Source organism: Chiroxiphia lanceolata, chromosome 9 (assembly GCF_009829145.1).
Source record: "Chiroxiphia lanceolata isolate bChiLan1 chromosome 9, bChiLan1.pri, whole genome shotgun sequence".
Classification (NCBI taxonomy): domain Eukaryota; kingdom Metazoa; phylum Chordata; class Aves; order Passeriformes; family Pipridae; genus Chiroxiphia; species Chiroxiphia lanceolata.
The window spans coordinates 15,753,034-15,772,550 of record NC_045645.1 but is presented as its reverse complement, the minus strand read 5'-3'; the positions used below and the strand labels follow the sequence as shown (position 1 = coordinate 15,772,550).

At 37.6% G+C, this 19,517-nt stretch overlaps 1 protein-coding gene across 1 annotated transcript in view; it reads left to right on the top strand.

Annotated features, from left to right (window-relative positions):
* LOC116791050 overlaps positions 1–19,517 on the top strand; it is a 225,013-nt gene that overhangs the window by 74,255 nt on the left and 131,241 nt on the right. The gene's annotated exons all lie outside the window — the stretch shown is intronic.

The following is a 19,517-nucleotide window of genomic DNA, read 5'->3' as shown; positions in this document are numbered from 1 at the left end:
TCACCTAAAAAAAAAAAATCCACTGTGCAGGCTCGAAGGGTAAAGACCTTTCCCAAATCTTCGTTCGCGAAGACTGGCCATACAGTGATATGAAAGAGAGTGCTACTGCCCAGTGTGGAAGCTACACTGGTTTTCATATCTGTTTGGCTTTTTACCTTTTGCTCTTATTTATCCTAAATAAAATTATGACTTTTTCTGAGGCATTTATCAGTCAAATGTGACATTGTAATCAATTTTATGAGTTTTTAAGCCAAAGTGATTGTCAAATTGCAACTGAGGACACTCAGCACCATACAGGGTGGGGCCCATAGTTAAAGCTGAAGCTTGAAGAATTAATATTGTGTAATAGTTTTAAAATTGGTAGATTTCATTATGAATTTTTATTTAAACTGGTGGAAAACTGTCATGGATGAAGTCATGTGCTTCGCTTGCAAGAGGGAAGAAACAAAGTGTTCAGTGTTTATGGGATAGTGAGTTAGCAAAGTTCTACTGTAAATGTTACTGCTTTAACAAGAAGTGTGGCAAGGTACATTTGAGTATTTATTGCCTAGAGAACTGAGTCAGACAGAACTGTCTGAGACCCTCCTGTTGGGCTATGAGGTTCAGAAAGGACCCCCTTGCATTCTGAATGCCTCAGAGGGGAGTTGTGTCAGGATCCAGATTTAGTCCCAGATTTGGTCAACGATTTATGTCTAAAGGATTATATACACACGATCATTCCTTTGTATCACTTAGGTAAGGTTTCAGAGCTTTGGTGTGCTTTTTCCCAGTTCACTCACCAAGTATTTGACGCAATAGGGATTATTTTAGCATATTCAAGGACTGATCCTGGTGTGCAGCCCACTGCCATGCAGGAGAGCTCCATGGACCCTGGGCTGCCCACTGTTTATGGATGAAGATAATTGACTCCCACACATGTTTGCCTACCAACTATAGATGTTAGTTTCTTCCAGATTTGCCTGGAGAAGGACATTGCCCAGCACTGTGGTTAAGGAGAGTACATTGCTCAAATTAGCCCTTGGCTATTGTGTCTGGCTCCCCTGAATCCACTTTAAGCTGGATGCAGCCATCAGGACCAGACCATCCGTTAGGACCACCAGTGGTGGTTATCACTTGAGCAGGTTTATGGGAAATAAAGATCAGATTGAGACAGAGAAGGAGAAGCACATGGTCACAAAAAGCATGGAACAGGATAGAATGTACATAAGGATGTATCCTATTTTCATAGGATAGGATGACTGCACTGGGCAAATACTATACTATACGATGTATTTCCTGATTTTAGATAATGCTTTAATGAGAGCTTATAATCTGGAAAACACTCCAAGCCCATATATATTGCGTCCAGAAAACAAGCCTGCAGGTTTCAGTGTGTTTTTCATTTTTACTCTCATGTGACAGCTTAACTTGTTACTACTTGATTATAATTAGGTACTTGATTTTCATCAACAATAATTTCTAAGTGAAGTGCTTTATGTTTTTAAAGTAGGCTTTGCTTAATACCGTGTGATTTCAGGTAAGAACATGGATTTCTGTGCCTCAGTTTATGTTTTCATACTATGAGTAATTTACCTAACTTAAATATGATATCAAGCATCAAAAAATTTCTATGTAGCATTTTAAGCTCCAGCTGATATTAGCAATAAATTGAACTTATCACCCATACTAAGATACATTGATTTCTGAAAGCCTAACTGAAACTGATGTTTCAGGCCTTGAAAAATCTTTTGTAACATCTTCTCTTTTCTCTTATTAGCATAACATTTATCTGTTTTAATTTTGTTGAACAGTTCTAATTTCAAAGTCACATGTTTGGCTGAGTTTCTAGCCTCCGAAGAGCTATCCAGGGTTAATCAAAGCTTAGTCTGTGCAGAGAGAGTCTTTTGATTCTTTTCCTTCTACTGGCTTTAACAGGATATTCTCTGTGTAAGCAAAATCAGTGGTAAATACTTGCTAGAAATGTCTGGCAGTCAACATAAAAGGTTCTGTCACACAAATGATGGTCCTGGAGAAACTTGAAAACTTGAGGCTTGTGCTGCAGCCTGGCAGGGGAGCCTGGCAGCACCTGGACATGTGCACATAGGGCTGAATTTCACTAAACCATTTCTTGTACAAAGTAAAGGTAATCAAAAGAAACTGTGAACAGTAAAGTATCACTGGAAAATTATTACTGAAAAATTACTTGCATAATCTGTATATGTGAAATATATGAATCTGAATTGGTTTTTCATTTATGTGCCGGAGACTATTTGAGCCTCTTGTAGGGACACCAGTGGAAAAATGGTTGGGGGTTATAAAGAAAAAAATTATAGAAACCATTTTGAAGGATGCTTTAGTCAGGGGAGGGTATGAGGAAGCAAATTCATTGTACAACCTGCCATGGGCAAGCAACTGATTTGGAGGGGAAAAGGGAAAAACACATTTCAAAAAATGGATGTGGACTGTTAGAGAAAAAGTTGTTGCTATTCAAAAGTATGTATTTGAGAGAGAACTGACCCATGAGTCCTGAGCCCAAAAGAAGGTTCAGGAAAGGGAAATGAATGTGGATTTTTAGTGTCTTTATGTGTGAATGCACATGCATATACAAGTATGTTTATATGTGAGACTCTTCTACTCTCCCAAAAAGAACTGTATATGGAAATCTTGTAAAAACCTCCATGTTTTCTGGCTTTGCTATTACATGTGAATCAGTAAATTTATAACTGGAGAAGACATGGGTGTAGGAAAAGTCAGTGGATATGCTGGAGGGAAGTCTGTTAGTCTAAAATGGATCTTGATGATGTGAGCATCAATTCTGAGTGGTGCTATTCTTGGGGGGAAAGGGACAGGGAGATGAAAACTGCCCAAGAAGTGTGACACAGTACAGAAGAGGGACAGATAGTGGGCCTTTTCTCAGAAACTTGTGTTCTGAAATGCAAACTACAAGAAAAAAGTCTAGAGAGTGTTTGGCAAGCGAAACTCTATATATTTCTGATTATTATGGGTTTTGAAAGACTTGAGAAGTGGAAAGATTTGCTTTGAGTGACCAGTAGATACTGATTGCCTTAGATGTGTGAGGTTTTTTAAGCCACTTTTTCTTTGAGGGATTCTAATTGGACAGTAGCTTAATTCTCTAGCAATAACCTTCTGTGGATATGGCTATTTTGTATTTTTCACAGAAGGACTGCTTGTTACACACACAGCATTTTCCTTTTCTCAGAAATCCTTGTGATACACTTACGTAGAATTTTCTTTATGTCTTTTCAAATTCAGAGACCTGAGTCTGAATCCAAGCATGGAGGAGAGCAGATTTTTTTATTTCACAAGAAAAATCAATGCGCAGTCATGATAGGGACTTTATTCTAAACCTTCTGTCCCACCCCAACAGTAGTGCTGGAACCCATAAAGTAACTTCTTACCTTTCCTGGCAGCTTAATCAGCACTGTACCTGTTTTAAAAACAGACATGTTCTTTTGGGTTGTTGTTCCAAGTTGTGAAAACATGAACAATGTTATGGAACGGATATGTATGTAAGCTTAAAATATATGCTTTCTGAAATCCATAATTATAAAGTTTGCTCTACCACCCACAAAGTGGGTGAAATGGATCTGTGTACCATTCTTCCTGGAGTTTTTGTTTTGGTTTGGTTTTGTTTTTCCTAAGTGGGAGAAATCCCATGAGTACTTCAAATCTTCATTTCAGTTGTTGTGTCTATGTGTGCATTCATATGTGTATTTTGGCAGAAAGGAAGAAAAGTCAAGAAACACCGTGTACATGTGTACTTGAACAATGACCAAGGTGGCAGAGTTTGAAGCTCAGATTTCTAAAATTGCTTGAGGCTCATCTGACTGATGCTGAAACCTGTTAGCAGTTCCCACTTACTTCGGTGAGGGCAGAATTAAATCAATACTGAAAGCTTTTGAAAATTAAACAAATTCTTTGCTTAACTGTGATTGAATAGTCTGACCTGGTTCTGATATGTTACTATTGAAAATCTAAGGTAATCACAATTTTCTTAATCTCCAAAATTTGTTGAACACTTCCCTGTTCTTTTGTCTCCTTTTGAAACTCCTGCTGCCTGCTGGTGGGAAGCTATACCTGCTTGTGCTATTTAGAATGAGATGGTTCCAGTAATATGCTTTTCTTATTGGAATGACTATGGAAAAGAGCAGAACTGCTATTGAAGATGATCAACTGCCATACTACTGACAATCTAACTATGTCTTAGATAAATTTCTTAAATACTTCTGCCAGAATCTGAGAAGTGAAGAATTTTAAGAAGTATAAATTACAATTACTATGTAGTAAATTATTCTTTTACATCCAAAACTTCCAGTTCAGATAGCTACTCAAGAATCACAGATGTTTCAACAACCTGAAGCATTTTTTTGCAAAAATACACAGTTACATTTGTCCTTTTCTTCAGTGGCTTTCTTGGGACTGTCCTTACTTAGGACACCATGTTCAGAAATATTAAAGATTTCTAATATAAGCATCTAGAATCTTTATTAGCTTGAATATAAAGCAGAGAAGGGTGACTCTGGGTAACAAATACAGCTGCTTCTTGGGCTGACTGGTTGATTTCAGCAGTTCTGGTTTCAGTAGTTGTCAGTGAATTCTGCCACATTTAAAGTGCTGTGTTTTCTTCCACTAAGACATGTCTTTGGTGAATTGCTAAGACAGAGGTTTCAGGGCCTTTTGTACTATACTTGTGGTTCATCTAGTTGGCTGTTTTCAGAACAGGTTAAAAGTATTGAAATCAAAGTGAAAAACATGAACTCATAGAACTTGGTTTAGGAAACAGCTCTCCCTTAATCCAGAAAAGTATGTGAGAGTTGGTAGCATTGGTACATCTTATCTTTCTGAGACCTGATTCTTGCAAACTCTTACGTACCCTTGTAAAATGTTCATATCCTATTGACATTGCAAAGTAGGTGTCTCTTTGCAGGATCTAGACCTTCTTGTAGTTATGGAAGTTATCCTTCTGTGGCTAAATACTCCATTTGTTTCTTTATGGCTGGCAAACTCTCAGCCTAGCTAACTACAGGCAGAAAGAAGTTGCACAAAGTGTTTATTTAAAATCCTGTTTTGTGGTTTTAAAACTTTGTAATTTTTCCTTGGTATAGTTCAGGCTGTTTATTATGTGGAAGGGTCCCTACAAGTACTTAGTGTAAAAAAATGGTGGGATTAAGAAGTTACACTGTTAAAGATTCAAATCTGTGATCAGTATTATATTCTACAGTGAAGTTCTCCAACTGTGTTATTGAGGTTTTTGTGTTAATCATGTCTGCTCTGTCTGAGCTGACCTGAGCCTGGGTACACTGTGGCTGAGTTTATACAGTTCTGTGTTGTATGGGTTTGCTTGGTTTGGTGGGGCTGGATTTGGGATCCCTGTATGTCAGTGTTGCTAACTTTTCTCCTTCCCATCAAAACTTCATTTTTTATTTCATAATGTCTGTGATTTTGCTTTATCTGGGCTATCTTGTCTCACTGTTTCCTTGGAGAATAAAGGGGTGAACTGGATAATGAGTATTGTTCCCTCTTCCTTTCTCTGCATAGCAGGATACCTTACTTGCTTTTGTGGTGACTGACAAACAGATTTGCTGAGCAGCCCGTGACGCTGCTCTGTTCTGTCTGCACTCCTGTGGCATTTGGAGCCCCTCAGTGTGCAGGCTGAACTGATCCTTCTGCCTCATGATGCTTTACTCACTCCTGTAGTATTTTCAGTGATTCAGCACTGCATTTTAGATTTATAAGTATACTTAGATCCTTCCATCAGTTCCTCAAAAGCATCTTATAATGTGACAGCTACAGGTGCAAATGTGTTCATTCATATATAATTTCACTTACAGATCAATAGCTATCTTAAATATTAGAGCTGTGATAGATTTCCTTGGAAAATTGCATTTGTCAGTGCAGTGCAGTGGGGTCTATAAAAGGATATGAAGTAGATAGCTTTTAATACAGAATTTTCTTTTAATAGTGAAATGATCTATTATTTAATTCTGTAACGAGATGGGTGGGGAAACGAGTAACTACGTCTATAAAGCACGAACATGAACTGGCAGCACCACAGTGCAAACTGCGGGCTTGATTGCTCTTAACTCATGGTAAATATAAGATAACATGCTCCTTACTAATGTGGTAACAATGGGGGAATTAGCACAGAGAAGCTGTAGTGTGCAGTATCCCACTCCAGATTACTGCATCCATGTGTTTACTTGTCCATATTGTAATTGCTCTCTATACCTAAATTTTTTCCCTTGGTTTGTGATTAGATAATTTCTCTAATAGCTCATTGTTATTGTGGAAGAGCTGCACAACAGCCTTTGTATTTCATTTTACTTCTGAAGCATTTGTTTGCATCACATTCTTTTTCTAAGAAAATAAATAATGTGTGTTAACAGTGGAATAAAAGTGATTTTGTTGTGGTGGGCTTATGTGGGTGTGGTTTTAGGAAGAAGGTTAAGGGGACCCAGAGGGTGGTTGGGCACTGAACAGGCTCCCCAGCGCAGTGGTCACAGCACCAAGCCTGGCAGAGTTCAAGGAGTGTTTGGACAATGCTCTCAGACACATGCTGTGACTATTGAGACTGTCCTGTGCAGGGCCAGGAGTTGGACTTGATGATCCTGATGAGCCTCTTCCAGCTCAGCATATTCTGTGATTCTGTCCTGCCCTCCACATGTCTTGGAGCACGCGATCACACCCAGCATGACACATAGGACAGGGACCCTCTTTTCCTTCTCCCATCCAGATAGTATCTGTATTGACCTGGTCTTCTGCTCTGATTTCTGTCATGGAGGATGTGTGTTCCTATTCACAGTTCATGCTTTTATGCCTCCAAGAAGGTGGTTCTCCCTTGGTTTTTGAACCAGGCTATAAATTTGGGATAGACGCATGAGGAAGCCTGGATGTTCTGTTTGTAAATTAAAGATCACTAGTCTAGTGTGGGGTTATGCCCTGTAATTCTGACATATGCACTGATGTTGAGAGGGAGGAACAGATTTCATTCTGCCTCCAAACTTTGCATTTGTTTTTATGGGGGCTTTCTATGTCTACATTTTAAAAATATACAAGCTTCCTCACTTTGGATCCTTGCCCCAAATTATTCCGGGCATTTTTCAGATGGAGAGTTATGGGCATACAAATTACACACACAGCGTGTGAGATTTTGTGAATCACGTGTTCATAAATCTTAGGCAGTATTGCATGTGTATGTGTAGATTGTATAGATTTGAATACAAGCGATACACAAATTGCCAGTGAATAGATGCAGAACTTCCTGTCATTTATTTTTATAGCTAATGGCCTTTTTTTATATTCCATTTTCTACAAGTTTTCATTAAGCGGTGCATGTGAAGTGCTTCAACTTGACTTTGATGCACACTCAGTATGAGAAGGAAAGATCAGGCCTTTTATCTCTAGACTACAGATCAATTACCTTTCTAAACACTTACCTCATAATTTTCCTTTAAATAAAAAAAAAAGGTACTACAATCAACTGTATTTAAAAAAATGAAAGCAATTAGAAAAAAGGGAAGCATCACTGAAGATCAGGTATGAGGGACTATGGACCTGCTGTTACAGGATTAGATACCGGTGTACAATTATCACACAGAGTGTAAAAGAGAAAATGATAACTTACATTTGGAAGTGAAAAAATTCTTAATTTCTTGAAGCAGGTAGCTGGCTTGCTAATGAATTAAATATGTGACAACTTTTAAGTGAAGCACAGCTGCTGAGTTGTCAGAGCAAGTGACTTTATCATCAGCAGATTTTGATGGTATTACGCTTAGGATGAAATAACCACTTGTTTCAAAAAACAGTCTCTAGTATCCTATCTGAAGGTCGGTCTCATAGATTTCATTCCTTAATATTCTAGCTGACATTCCCATTTTCTGAAGTATGAGTCTTTAGATACATAAGTCTTGGATATTGTAGTATCAAGAAGGCTACTATGTGCAGCATTGCAATTAGGTAGAGAAAATCTTCTTACTATGGTACATATGTGACCAGTAAACCAAAAGTTCCAATTTTTTTTGTTGTTGTTTATACATTTTTCCTAGGACTCTCATAATAGTACAGTCAGGTTCTAAATATGAGTGCTTTTCGATTCAGCACTGTAAGACTAAAAAAAAAAATCATTCAATAGAAATAGCACTGCAGTTCAACGTAGATAATAAAATACTAACATCCTCTTACACAGCTCTCAGCTGTGTAGGTTTGACTTATGAGATATTTTTCTTTTCTTGTGAAGTGACATGACATTGAGTTATTATTTCAGAAAGGAAAAAGAGAGGCTGTTATTTTATTCATTTATATTCCGACTATATTAAACATGCTAGTTTAAAAACACAAGACTCCCCCTCTTTGAAACTAACAAAATAGTCAAATGCAGAAGAAGCTATTCAAAATTGTCTTTTAATAAAAGTTTAAAGTCTTCAAAATATATTTGCCCCTGGAGCAAACTTTTTTCATTTAATATTGTGTCTGTTAATTAGTGCTTCAAATTTGCAAATTCTTTATTGGTTTATATCAATGTAATACCCAAAGCTCATCTCATTGCCAGTTTTGAATGAAATATGATCCTGTTTATTCTATTAAAACGAAGGCTTGAAATTGTTACCCAAATGCCACAGGAATTCTTGCCATTTTCTCATCAAATTCCTCATCAGATTTTTTGTTAAAGTCACATTGTTTTAGATTTTGAGCCTTGGCATTTAAATGAAATTCAATGTGCCCCACTGGAGAAAACATCTGCAGGGACATATTATGTACAATATCCATTCCAATCAAGCAGGAGTGCACTGTGTGACTGAATGAGAAGCTTATTCTTACTCCACTTAGGTTTACCCTGATGTGGCTATCGAGTCAGTCTGTAAGAAGAAATGTTTAGAAAATTAAACTAGCAGAACAGCAAAGATTCATTCTAATACTCAGAGCAAATACTTCCAGTTGCACAATATTAATTTAAGAATGACATTTTAAAAAAGAACCTGGAGGAGTTTGGAGCCAGATTCTCTCAGGAATTCAATGCAACCTGGGAATTGGAGCCTTCAGGTTGCCTCGGTAAATCTCTCTGAGTGATTAGTATTAAGAAATTTCTTTGAATATAAAACCATGATCTACAGAAACTGAAGGGAGCAGAGAGGTGTTGGGGGAGAATGAAAAGAAAGAATAAAAAAATCAATTTTGTAATACTGAAACATACATTAAAAAGTTGCAGAAATTCTAGAAGCGTGAGGTTAGCTCTCTTTAAAGATGACTTGGAAGAGGCCTTTTTCTTTTTGAAGTAGCTGCCTTACACACTAAGCTTGTCCCACCAGTTGGTGAGCAAAAAAAGGCAGTGTGGAGGAGCAAGCCCTTCTACAGCAGCAGTGGGTGTTTGTGGAACTTGCTCCTTTTCCTAATGAGGAATTCTGACCAAAAAACCCTAAAAGAGTCTCTTTAAAATGTATTCATGGTGACAGAGTCCTCTGCCATCCTTTGAGAGACTTATTTTACAGGCAGAGCACCTGCCTGTAACACCTCTTCTGCTGCAGAGCTGTGCCTAAGAGCTGTTGTTACAAGCCTTTCATCTACTTTAAATAAAGACTAGAAGAGACATGACAGTGGAGGTAAGGGGATCACTCCAGAGAATTACTGTAATTTATCTGTCTTTAGCACTATAGACCATGAAGACCACATCAAGTATACCAGGTCTAGTTTTTGTGCCCCTTCATACAGGAAGGACCTTGATAAAGGGACAAGTTCAGCAGAGGTTTAAGCAGGATGGAACCAGGCTGTTGACAGTGGGGCGTGGGGAGAGGAGGAGAAACAACAGGCATCAATTGGGGGGGTGGGGGGTGGGAATAGAAATTCTAACTGGATGTAAGGGAAAACTGTTTTATCTTGAGGGACAGGAAGGCATTGGAATAGAGTTCCAGATGCAGAAAGGCTGTGCAGTCTCTATCCGTGGAAGTTTTTCACATCAAGTTAGACGAAGCCCTGTTTAACCTGATCTGACTTCAAAGCTGGCCCTGCTGTGAGCTTGAGTTTGGGCTAGAGACATTCTGAGGTCTCTTTCTGCCTGAACTTTCCTATGATACAACTCAATTTGTAGAGGAAGTTTCACATTTCTATTTAAAATATTCTCCACTCCTTCCTTGTCTTTATCCTACCTGTTTTTCTCAGTTTATTATTTAGACTTACATCAATGGATCCATTGACGTGGATAGTTCCAGTGTGCATAGTTCCTTTCAAGGGCACTTCTGGAAGAACTGATTAGTAAAGAAAAAGAAAAAAACCAACAAAACAAAAAGCACAACAAAGCAGCAAATACAGTCAGGAAAAGTTGTCCAATAAGGTTACCAGATAGAGGAAATTCAATTTGTAGGGTACAGAGAAAAAAGAATAATGATAATGAAACAGTAAAGTTATGGTGCAGTTCTAATTCTGTGTGTAACTTTGTTTATAAAATATGCCTGTCTGACAAAAGCAGGCACATTAAAACTTATAAACATATGATTAACCCAAGCAGTGCAGTTCTAAAGTTTTCAGGTTCACGTCTACTTCCTATAAGTTTGAGAAGACGAGTTGTGCGCTGAATTTGGAATTCAGTAAAGCTGTACACTAAACAGAAAAGATGTTACAGAAAATAGTCTGGTTGAAATCTCTTACATTTGACACCCAGAAAGTATTCGTGTAATATTAACAGCTGATCCTAGCTGCCAGAGGAGCTGTGCAGTAAACAAGCACTTTCTTAGCAATTGCATAGATCAGATGGGAATTGGGTAGATCAAAGTCCACTACAGTGAGTACTCTGTGCTTATAGAAAATAACTCTGTTACACCTTATAACTAACTGCATGAAAATGGTAATTTTAAGCACAAATTGTAACATATTGTCTTAAGAAGTATTCTTCAAATCCTTTTGTTTCTAATTTGAAAGGATTTAGACACTCTAACTGCTTAAACTTTATAGTGCAAGTGAATTTTTTTTTACCAACTATAGGTCCCTACCTCACCACAAAAAGTGAAATTTGTTTTCTCTAATATTTTGCATATGGCTGTATCGAGTAGAAATGGATGATGAAAAGGAAGTGTGAGTTATTCTAGCACCTCACAAGTAAGACAAATTGTTTGGGGCTTTTTGTGGCCATGAAAGGGTAGAAAAAGCTAATCAGAAGTGATCTTCCATTCTTGTCCTGCATAACCATTAAGGGGAAATCGTGCTCTGTGAAGGGTGCAGTGCAAGTAGGTAAAGAGAAATGTGAAACATACTGAAGTAGGTCTGTGAATATTTTGGTCATAGTAGGACAAACAGGAGGAGAAGCATGAATTAAAACATCATCATGCTTGTTCAGCAATTCTGCTCACTTCTGCTGGCAGAAAGGGAGTTGGATGATGACATGATAAGTGAATAAGTATGTACAGCAGGGCTAGATTGTTTCTTTTTTCATAATGTTTCAGCCTTTGCTGTGTACTTCAACAGTAATGTGAAAAATGTAGTGCTAAAGTAGGAGCAGATTCTTTGTTTATTTCTGTCGGTGATTCCCTATTACGTTTGCAGAGATGACATGTCAAAGACGAATTTCTGAACTGCCTCTTCAACAATCTCCGGTGGTCTCTGAATTTCAGACTCAGATGCTTTCTGGCTCCAGCATAATTATCAGGAATAAAAGTATCAGTAGGTCTAACTCTGCTTTCAGCTATAGCCAGGTAATCTCCTTATCTTTTGTAAGCAGAATACAGGAAATTCTTTTCCTTGTGGAATGATTCAATTTTGGGTTTACGTTTATGTTATAAAACTAAGTCTTCATGATGCATGTGTTGAATTTATCTTGCTTTCCTTTAGTTACTGTCTTTGCAATGCTAGCATGAGTAAAAATAGTATGTTAATGGTTATTTATTTTTATTTGTTCACTAGTTAATAGGTACGATTCTGAAGATATGAATTCTTATGTGAGGAGCAGACTGATTAAATAAGCAGTCGCTATTTTTGCAGGCAGAGTACATGTTCAAAACAGAAAGCTGCTAATACCACAGAGATAAAAGGATCATTTGCACTAATTTATGAAGCTAATTAATCAAATGAACTGAGTATATTAACCAGTTGATGCTATTCTGCTGAGCAGGAACTGAAACAGTTAGAAACTTCTTCAGTCTTATTTTGCTTATTACTATGACATACTTTGACTTATATTGCAAGTCTCCTACAATGATAACCCTTTCATAAACACTGACATCTTAAGCAGTTCAACGAACAAGAACTGTGAATGCTCACAATATCCTCTTTCTATCATAACGTTTTCTTAATGAATTACTGAGAATGAAAGACATAGTATGTAAAGACTGCTCTGGCTGTAAATATTAGAGGTATGAAAAAATTTTAAATATTTACTACATGTTTTTTAGTAGGAATAGTAGGGATTTATCTGAATTTATGGCAAGTTTTAAAAAATGTTCAAGTTCTGTGCAGCTTCAGAAGATCCTGCATTGAAAAGATGTTGTTTTTACTAAAACTTTGTAAACAAAAATACCAAAGAATGGTTGGTTTATGTTGCCTAGAGTCTGTATGAGATGCAGAGGCAATGTATTTCAATGTTAGATTTGTTGGTAAAACCATCATCAAAGGTGGAGCAAAATGTTTCAAGATAGATGCAAGAGTTTTGCAGAGGCAAGCCAAATAAGGCCACCTAAATCAGAATTGAAAGCAGACATTAAGGGTTGCTTTCTGACATGACAGAAATGTGTGTGCAGATTCCATTATATCTCTAGAAGCCAGCGAGAATGAGACATGCAAAATAGATGAGAGTTTGTCTGTGAGTGTCCAAGGCAAATCTGTAGAAATACATTCCCACATTGTAGAGTGCCGAGTACATGTGCTGTGGGAACTACTTCCCAGTCGTCCGGCCGTACAGCACCTTATTGGCCCAACCAGCTGGGCCATGGGCTTCTGTCTGCTGTGCCTGTTCCCGTGCATTGACAGCAACCTGGCAAGAAATAAAACCTCTAGATCTGGAATGAGGTTGTGTGGCCAACACTGGAATGAAAAGGTTAGGGAGGTGTAGAACCCGAGACCTTAATCTGTGCGGTTAGCTCAGGGCTTGTGTTGGCATTCTGTGCCAGAGGGAGTGAGGTTATGCAGCAGAAAGTTTTGAGGTAAGATGAGAGAGGAGGAAGTACTAGGAGTTTATCTCCTTCTTATTTAGTGCTGCTCATGCCAGTAGCTGTGACTGAAATAAATTTAGGAATCCCTGCTATCAAACATAAAATTCAGTGGATTCAGTAGTATCTTCAATAACCTTTGGAGATCTGTTTTCCATTCCCTTTTCATTTCTTCTTGTCTTGAACTTTAATTTCCTGCATCTTCATGCTAAAAACTGCCTACTCTGTCAGTGAGGTGTCATGCTGGTAAAAAGAGACCACAAAAGCAGAATCTAAATACAGAGGTCAGTTCTTTTTCCAGCCCAGTCCATTTCCCACCCTCGAAGGCTGAAAGGAATAGCCTCCCTGATACCCTTTGAACCTCTTGTCAGCTGACATGAATTGTAGCAACTCTAAGACTACTCAGCTTTGTTTTGTGGTCAAAACTGAACAAAGTCAAGAAAGAATAATGTTCAAAACTGGACTTCTGGATTTGATGCCACCATACAACACTCAGTGCGTAAGGAATACAACATATCAAACCAACATTTCCAAGAGTATCTTTACAAGAAATTGAAAAGAAGGTATTTTGAAATATAGAAAAACCCCAAGTTTGGTGATGATTTCCCACTAGCTTTCAGAAAGAGAGGTACCCCTAAGTTTTCATGATGTCTTTGAAGGTCTCTGCTTAACATTTAATGCTGTCTAGTGCAGCAGTATTTTCCTTTCTATGTTAAATAATTAACTGATGATATCCAGTTCATAGTTTCAAGGACACTTCATATTTTTTGCCACTCTTCAATTTGTAGAATAGTTCCTCCCCCTGGCAATTCCCACACATTTTTATTGCATACTGAGTGGCCTTAATTCAAATGTCTTCTGTGAACTTGAGCATCTTTCAGGATCAAACCAGGAGTCTCAGAAATAGTTATAATTTTAAGGATTAATGCTTTTCAATGCGTAGAATACATTTTGTAAGTTATGTATTGTGAGAGTTGCTGGTATCTTCTTAGAAACAGTTGCTTGAGATCAAAACCATTTCCTACTCTGTTGTCCTTTACCATATCAAATAACAATTGAAACAGCAGCAGCAGCCAATGAACATGGATCAATGGTATCTTCAGCCACTACATTTGTGTAGGCATAATCCATTTATGTGAAAATCAAGTTACTGCTGGTCTGCTTTTTCTTTACTGGAAACAATTGATAACATTACTTCAGAAGAAATTAAACCAGAGAATTAATTAACAGAATCTAGTATCCAATAAATGTAGTCTTGAGAAAGATATTGTGGGTGGTCAATTGTGACATTAGATGGAAAGTAAAAAAATACAAACTGCTAGCTGTTTTCCATAATCAAACAGAAGTAACAGAAAAGGAACAAACAGGATGACATTGACTTTGGAGAGAAGTAAATAGGTCAGTTATTGTACCTCTCACAGAAAAGCTTGGAGAACAATTTTTTCATGTTTTTTGGCTTAGGCCCATTTTAAGGGCTTAAATTTTTGGAAGAAATACTTTGAAAAATAAAAAGAAAAGATTGTTTACAAGCCAGTGAGATTTATACTGCAGAAACTGCACTGGTGCTTTAGGATCAAATTAAACCCAAGTCAGTGGGAGAAAAAAAAGTTAGTGCTTACTACCTTCATCACAATTCCTATGACTTCTAGTAAAATAAGTTTTTACAATTCAAGGATGTGGACCTTACCCATGATTATGGTTAATGCAATTTGGCTGATGAGTGGTAACCTCCATAACTGTAGTACAGGAATTTTCTATTTTGAGTCCAGCCCATTTTTTTTTAATTATTATTTTATTGTTTTTATCGATGGACTGCACTTAAAAATACAAATGGAGATCAGTGTGCTATTTCACGAGGGCTCTGTGTGTGTACAGCCAAGTACTTTGAGCCAGATTTTCAAAGGTATTTAAGAGTCTGAACTTTCAGAGAGATGCCTAAGAGGATCTTTGAGAGACTGTCTGCATGTTTAAGCAGCTAAATGACTTTAAATATCTCGGATTATTTTTGAGAGATTTAGGCAAGTGTTTAAGCACCTTCTTGAAACAGGGTTTTAGTAAGAGTGAAGGTCTCTTAAAATCCTGAATAGGTCATATTTTTCTGGGGATGGGAGTTGTTCATGCACCTACCACATGGGAAAGATGTTTCTAAAAACTAGTCGTGTTTCATTTGAGAACTCCTTAAAAACTGGCTTTTGCTGCTTATTCCAGTAGATGTAACTTTAAGGAAAAAGAATCCGCTTTCTAGATAGAAATTTTATTTTAAGCCATTTTTCTCTTGACCCATAGGCCTACATATGCCTGACTTAACTCTGTGGGCTGTAGCTTGTCACAGAGAATGATTCTGCTTTTGGAGGCTGTGTTCATTCAGCATGTTTGCTAACTTAGCAGCAAAGTGCTTCTGTATTTGCTTTGTCTTGGTTTCTGAGCAGTGACTCATTTACTGAAGCATTTCTTTTTCTCTCTTTTTTTTTTACTTATTGGAATTGATTGTGTGTGTGAAATTCAGAATGTTGTGATTGCAGGATTGTATGCTGTCAGTTTTTCTAGCAGGTATTATATGCTTATAGGACCTTGTGTTTCACTAATTACTCTGACTAAAGAATAACTGAACTAGGAAAACATACTCTATCAATATTCACATTAGATATCTTTTTGGTACAGTCTTACTTGTAAAATTAGGGGTTTTTCAAAGATGGATTTTTTTGGATGTATTTAAATTAGTAGTTGCTTTTTTTTTTTTTCAGAAAAAAAGCCCTGAGGCATGTGTAAAACTAGTGGCTACATAAAGCTGAAGAATCAGATGTCTACTGGGCAAATTGACAGAACTCATTAATCTTAAATGCAGTGTGCTATAGAGTCTGTCCTTTCATGCACCTGCCCATGCCTGAAGTAATTACATGATGGCACTATTAATACTGAAGAGCTTGAGTGGGGATAGGGTTATCTTCTCTTCCTAGTAATTGATTGCTAGCTGATTAGTGGACAACATTTCTCCTGCAGTATAATTGCCTTTCAGCTATTGTAGCCTCTCTAACCTGGGGTTAGACCCATCCTTCTGGTTTTGAGGCCCTGGCAATAGCACCACAGACCTTAAAGTAATGAACTGGAACTCAGTCACTGTGAATTCCCCAAACAGAAGATGACTAGTTAAATGTATTTCAATGATAGCATATTTTACAGCAATTAGACAACAGAAGATTTGTTACGTTCCCTCCTGCCTCTACTTTCTATGAAGATATTTTCAAACCCTCTGATTCCTGTGTGGAAAAGCAGACAGTTGACTTCTATTAAATTACATCTGTTGCTTGTATAAAGTTATTATCTAAAATATATCAGATCTGTGTAATAAGCTTGTATGTTCTTCTGTGACCCTATAGAAATCTCTATATTTGCTTCTTTAGAAGCAAACTGGTAATAAAGGAGCATATGAATTCTGTAGTGGGGTCTCAGAGATCTGCTGGTTTCTAAATATAATTATGTTCTCATGTTCTGAAAGTTGACTCTGTGATATTTTTGTTGAAATCTGGTAGATATCAGGCTGCTGCTTGGTTAAATCTGTCAAAGGAGGCATCTTTTGCTCAGAGAGAGTAGATGATTTCCAGGGCTACAAATGCTGCAGCATTTTTCTCTCCCTGTGACCCTTGGTTCCGTACTGGCTTGGGGACTCAGAGACCTGCTGACCAACTATACTTGGTGTGCAGGTTCATGAAGGTGCAGGTGAAAGATTATACTGCAGGCAATTTGACAGATCTGAATCTTAGGAGTAAGTTGGATATGAAATAAATGCTAATTTCCACCCACCAGCTTTCTGCTTACCTGAAAAATAACTCCTACCTTGCATAAGCCTTGCATCATGCTCTGTTTCTCTTTTGTATAACTCTGCACTAAACCAGAGTCACATTAATCTTTGAGCTTTCTTATGTTGGTCCTGGAATCATACGGGATGGGAGAGCAGTGGTACAGCAAAGAAATGTCTAATTTCTGCCTGAATGCTGAACCATGTACATAAACAGATTATCAGTTTATTCTATGACTAATTCTGTTAATATTTTCTAAAGACTTCTGGTTGGCCCTGTTCAGTACAATTGCTTAGCTTAATCACTGAAGTGGATGTCTAGATTTAAATTATGAAACCAGTTCCCTAGATCTCCATTTCCAAAGGTATTTAGAAGCAGTTATGAATGTTATCCAGTATTGTTTCCAGTCCTGTGTCTATGAATCCAGCCAGAGGCATATTCCTAAGATAGAAATGCAAGAACACACAGTTGTCCACTGTGTGACATAACCTGCCTGGAAGGACATTTCATTTTCTATCTTTTGTAAATTACCAGGTACCCAAAAGAATGATGATTTGCCTTAGGAATGGTACTAAACTGGTCAGATATCTAAGTGACTTCTGGCTTTCTGCTTGTGGCATGCCCTCAAAAATAATACAAACAGCTGAAATGATGGAGTACTTTGATTGATGATTTTGTAGTAGCCTGTGGGCTGTGGAAAGGTTCATATGGAAATCAAATCCCCTGCCAACTGACTTGCATGAGTGCTAGTTTAGGTCTCAGACAAGCTTTTTCTCTGCTAATGGAGATTTTTACCTGACTGGTGATTCTCAAAACAAACTTCTGACAGATATGTAGCAGTTATAGAGAAACTATAGGGGAAAGACAAACTGAGTTTTGTGTACACTTAACTGGTGACATGACTGCTATTAAAAATTCACTCTTCAGATCTAGGAAATGTGAACTGGAGCTGAGAGAAAGCAAGGTCTCCTGTGCAGGGTATCTCTTTGCTCCATGGCATGGCCAGCCTTCAAAAAACTGAACTCTGTACACCTGTGAAGATTCACCACACAAACCCACTTACATTGCATTGTTTAACAGCTGCATGTGCTGGTTGGATTTTACCAGGAGACACCATAGTTTGTACTCCATGTCCTTATACAGTATTCAGTTAAGTTGTCCTTTAAACATTCGCCTGGGATTACAAACTGAGCCTCTGCCTTTCTCGGTGAGTTAGCATTGATATAAAAATGTCTAGCATACAAACTCATGCAAAATGCAGCACTTTTCAGCATTTACAGGAGGATGACAGGGCATTAGGGATGGATATTACAGAGTCTTCAGGTCATAATAGAAGTGTGTTGTCAGGAAAGGGGAAAAGCCTCCTCATTTTTTTCCAGATTTCCTTTGTTTTCGGCAAATATAAAACAGCCCATTCTTCACACCATAAAATTTAAACCAAGAATCTTGAGCTGCATAATTCCTTAAAGCAGTCCTTGTAGCTCTATAACTGTTAAGACCTCATTTGTTGGACAAAAGGAGAAAAAGCAGTCCTTCCCAAGTAAATGCTAAAGGATTTTTAGAAAATTTTAATGTAATATATGCATACTCTTATTCTAAGTGGGCTTATATTATGTGTTGTAAAAAATCTTTCAAATGTTGACTGCAAAATGAAACTTTCAAGTCAGGAAATGCCAGCATTAAGGTTGCTCCTTTAAAAGCATTTCCCTGCTTTGTGACAATGTTTCATGAACAATCTTTAATTATTGGATCACATGCTGGTTTTTTTCCTACAGGACCACTGCCTCATTCACTGCACAGATGGGTTATGTTCTTAGAGTTCAGCATTTTAGCTTTGTTGTTTCATGTGTGGCCGTAACTCATATTATTTGGGAAATACTCATATCCTGCTCTAATTAGAGAAAATTTCACTTCCACATGGGCTTATCCGGGCTGCTCACTACTGTCATGCAAAATGCTTCTCAACCGTTACACATTAATTTTCATGATACCTTTAGAAAGGGGAAGTTGTGTGTCCGTTTTACAAAGGGAGGACTGAAGCCCAGAATGACAGTTATAATCTTACCCAGATATTTGGTCCAAGATACTCAGGCCCTGATTTTTCAGGATGCTTATAGGAGTATGTGATAATGTTTATGCTCACTGCTAGAGTTCCTCTTGATTTTGATCAAGGTGTAAAAGCTTTTAACACTTCCAGAAATTGCAAATTAGGCATCTAGAACACAAAGGACTCTTTCCAGCCATTTGGGCTCCTAGCCCAGTCACAGGTTGTTACAGTTAGGAAATCCAGAAGACGTTAAGAGGACGTCCTTGTCTACTCCAGACTCTTTACTACAAGTCTCTCAAACTCCCCATCACATTCTATTGAACTTTGGACCTTTTGAACAAAAACAAATTCTCAAGAAAAACCAGAAGAGATGAAAGGCATTTTCACTACCATTAACGACTAAAATTATTTACAATGGCAAATATTTTTTAAAAGAAAAGACTGTGCTTCATGAGAAACACTCCTTCTTAACCTGTATTTTTGCTAAGATGACCTGAGAAAAATGTGTTTCCTGAACCTCTGATCTGATTGGTTTAACTCTTATGA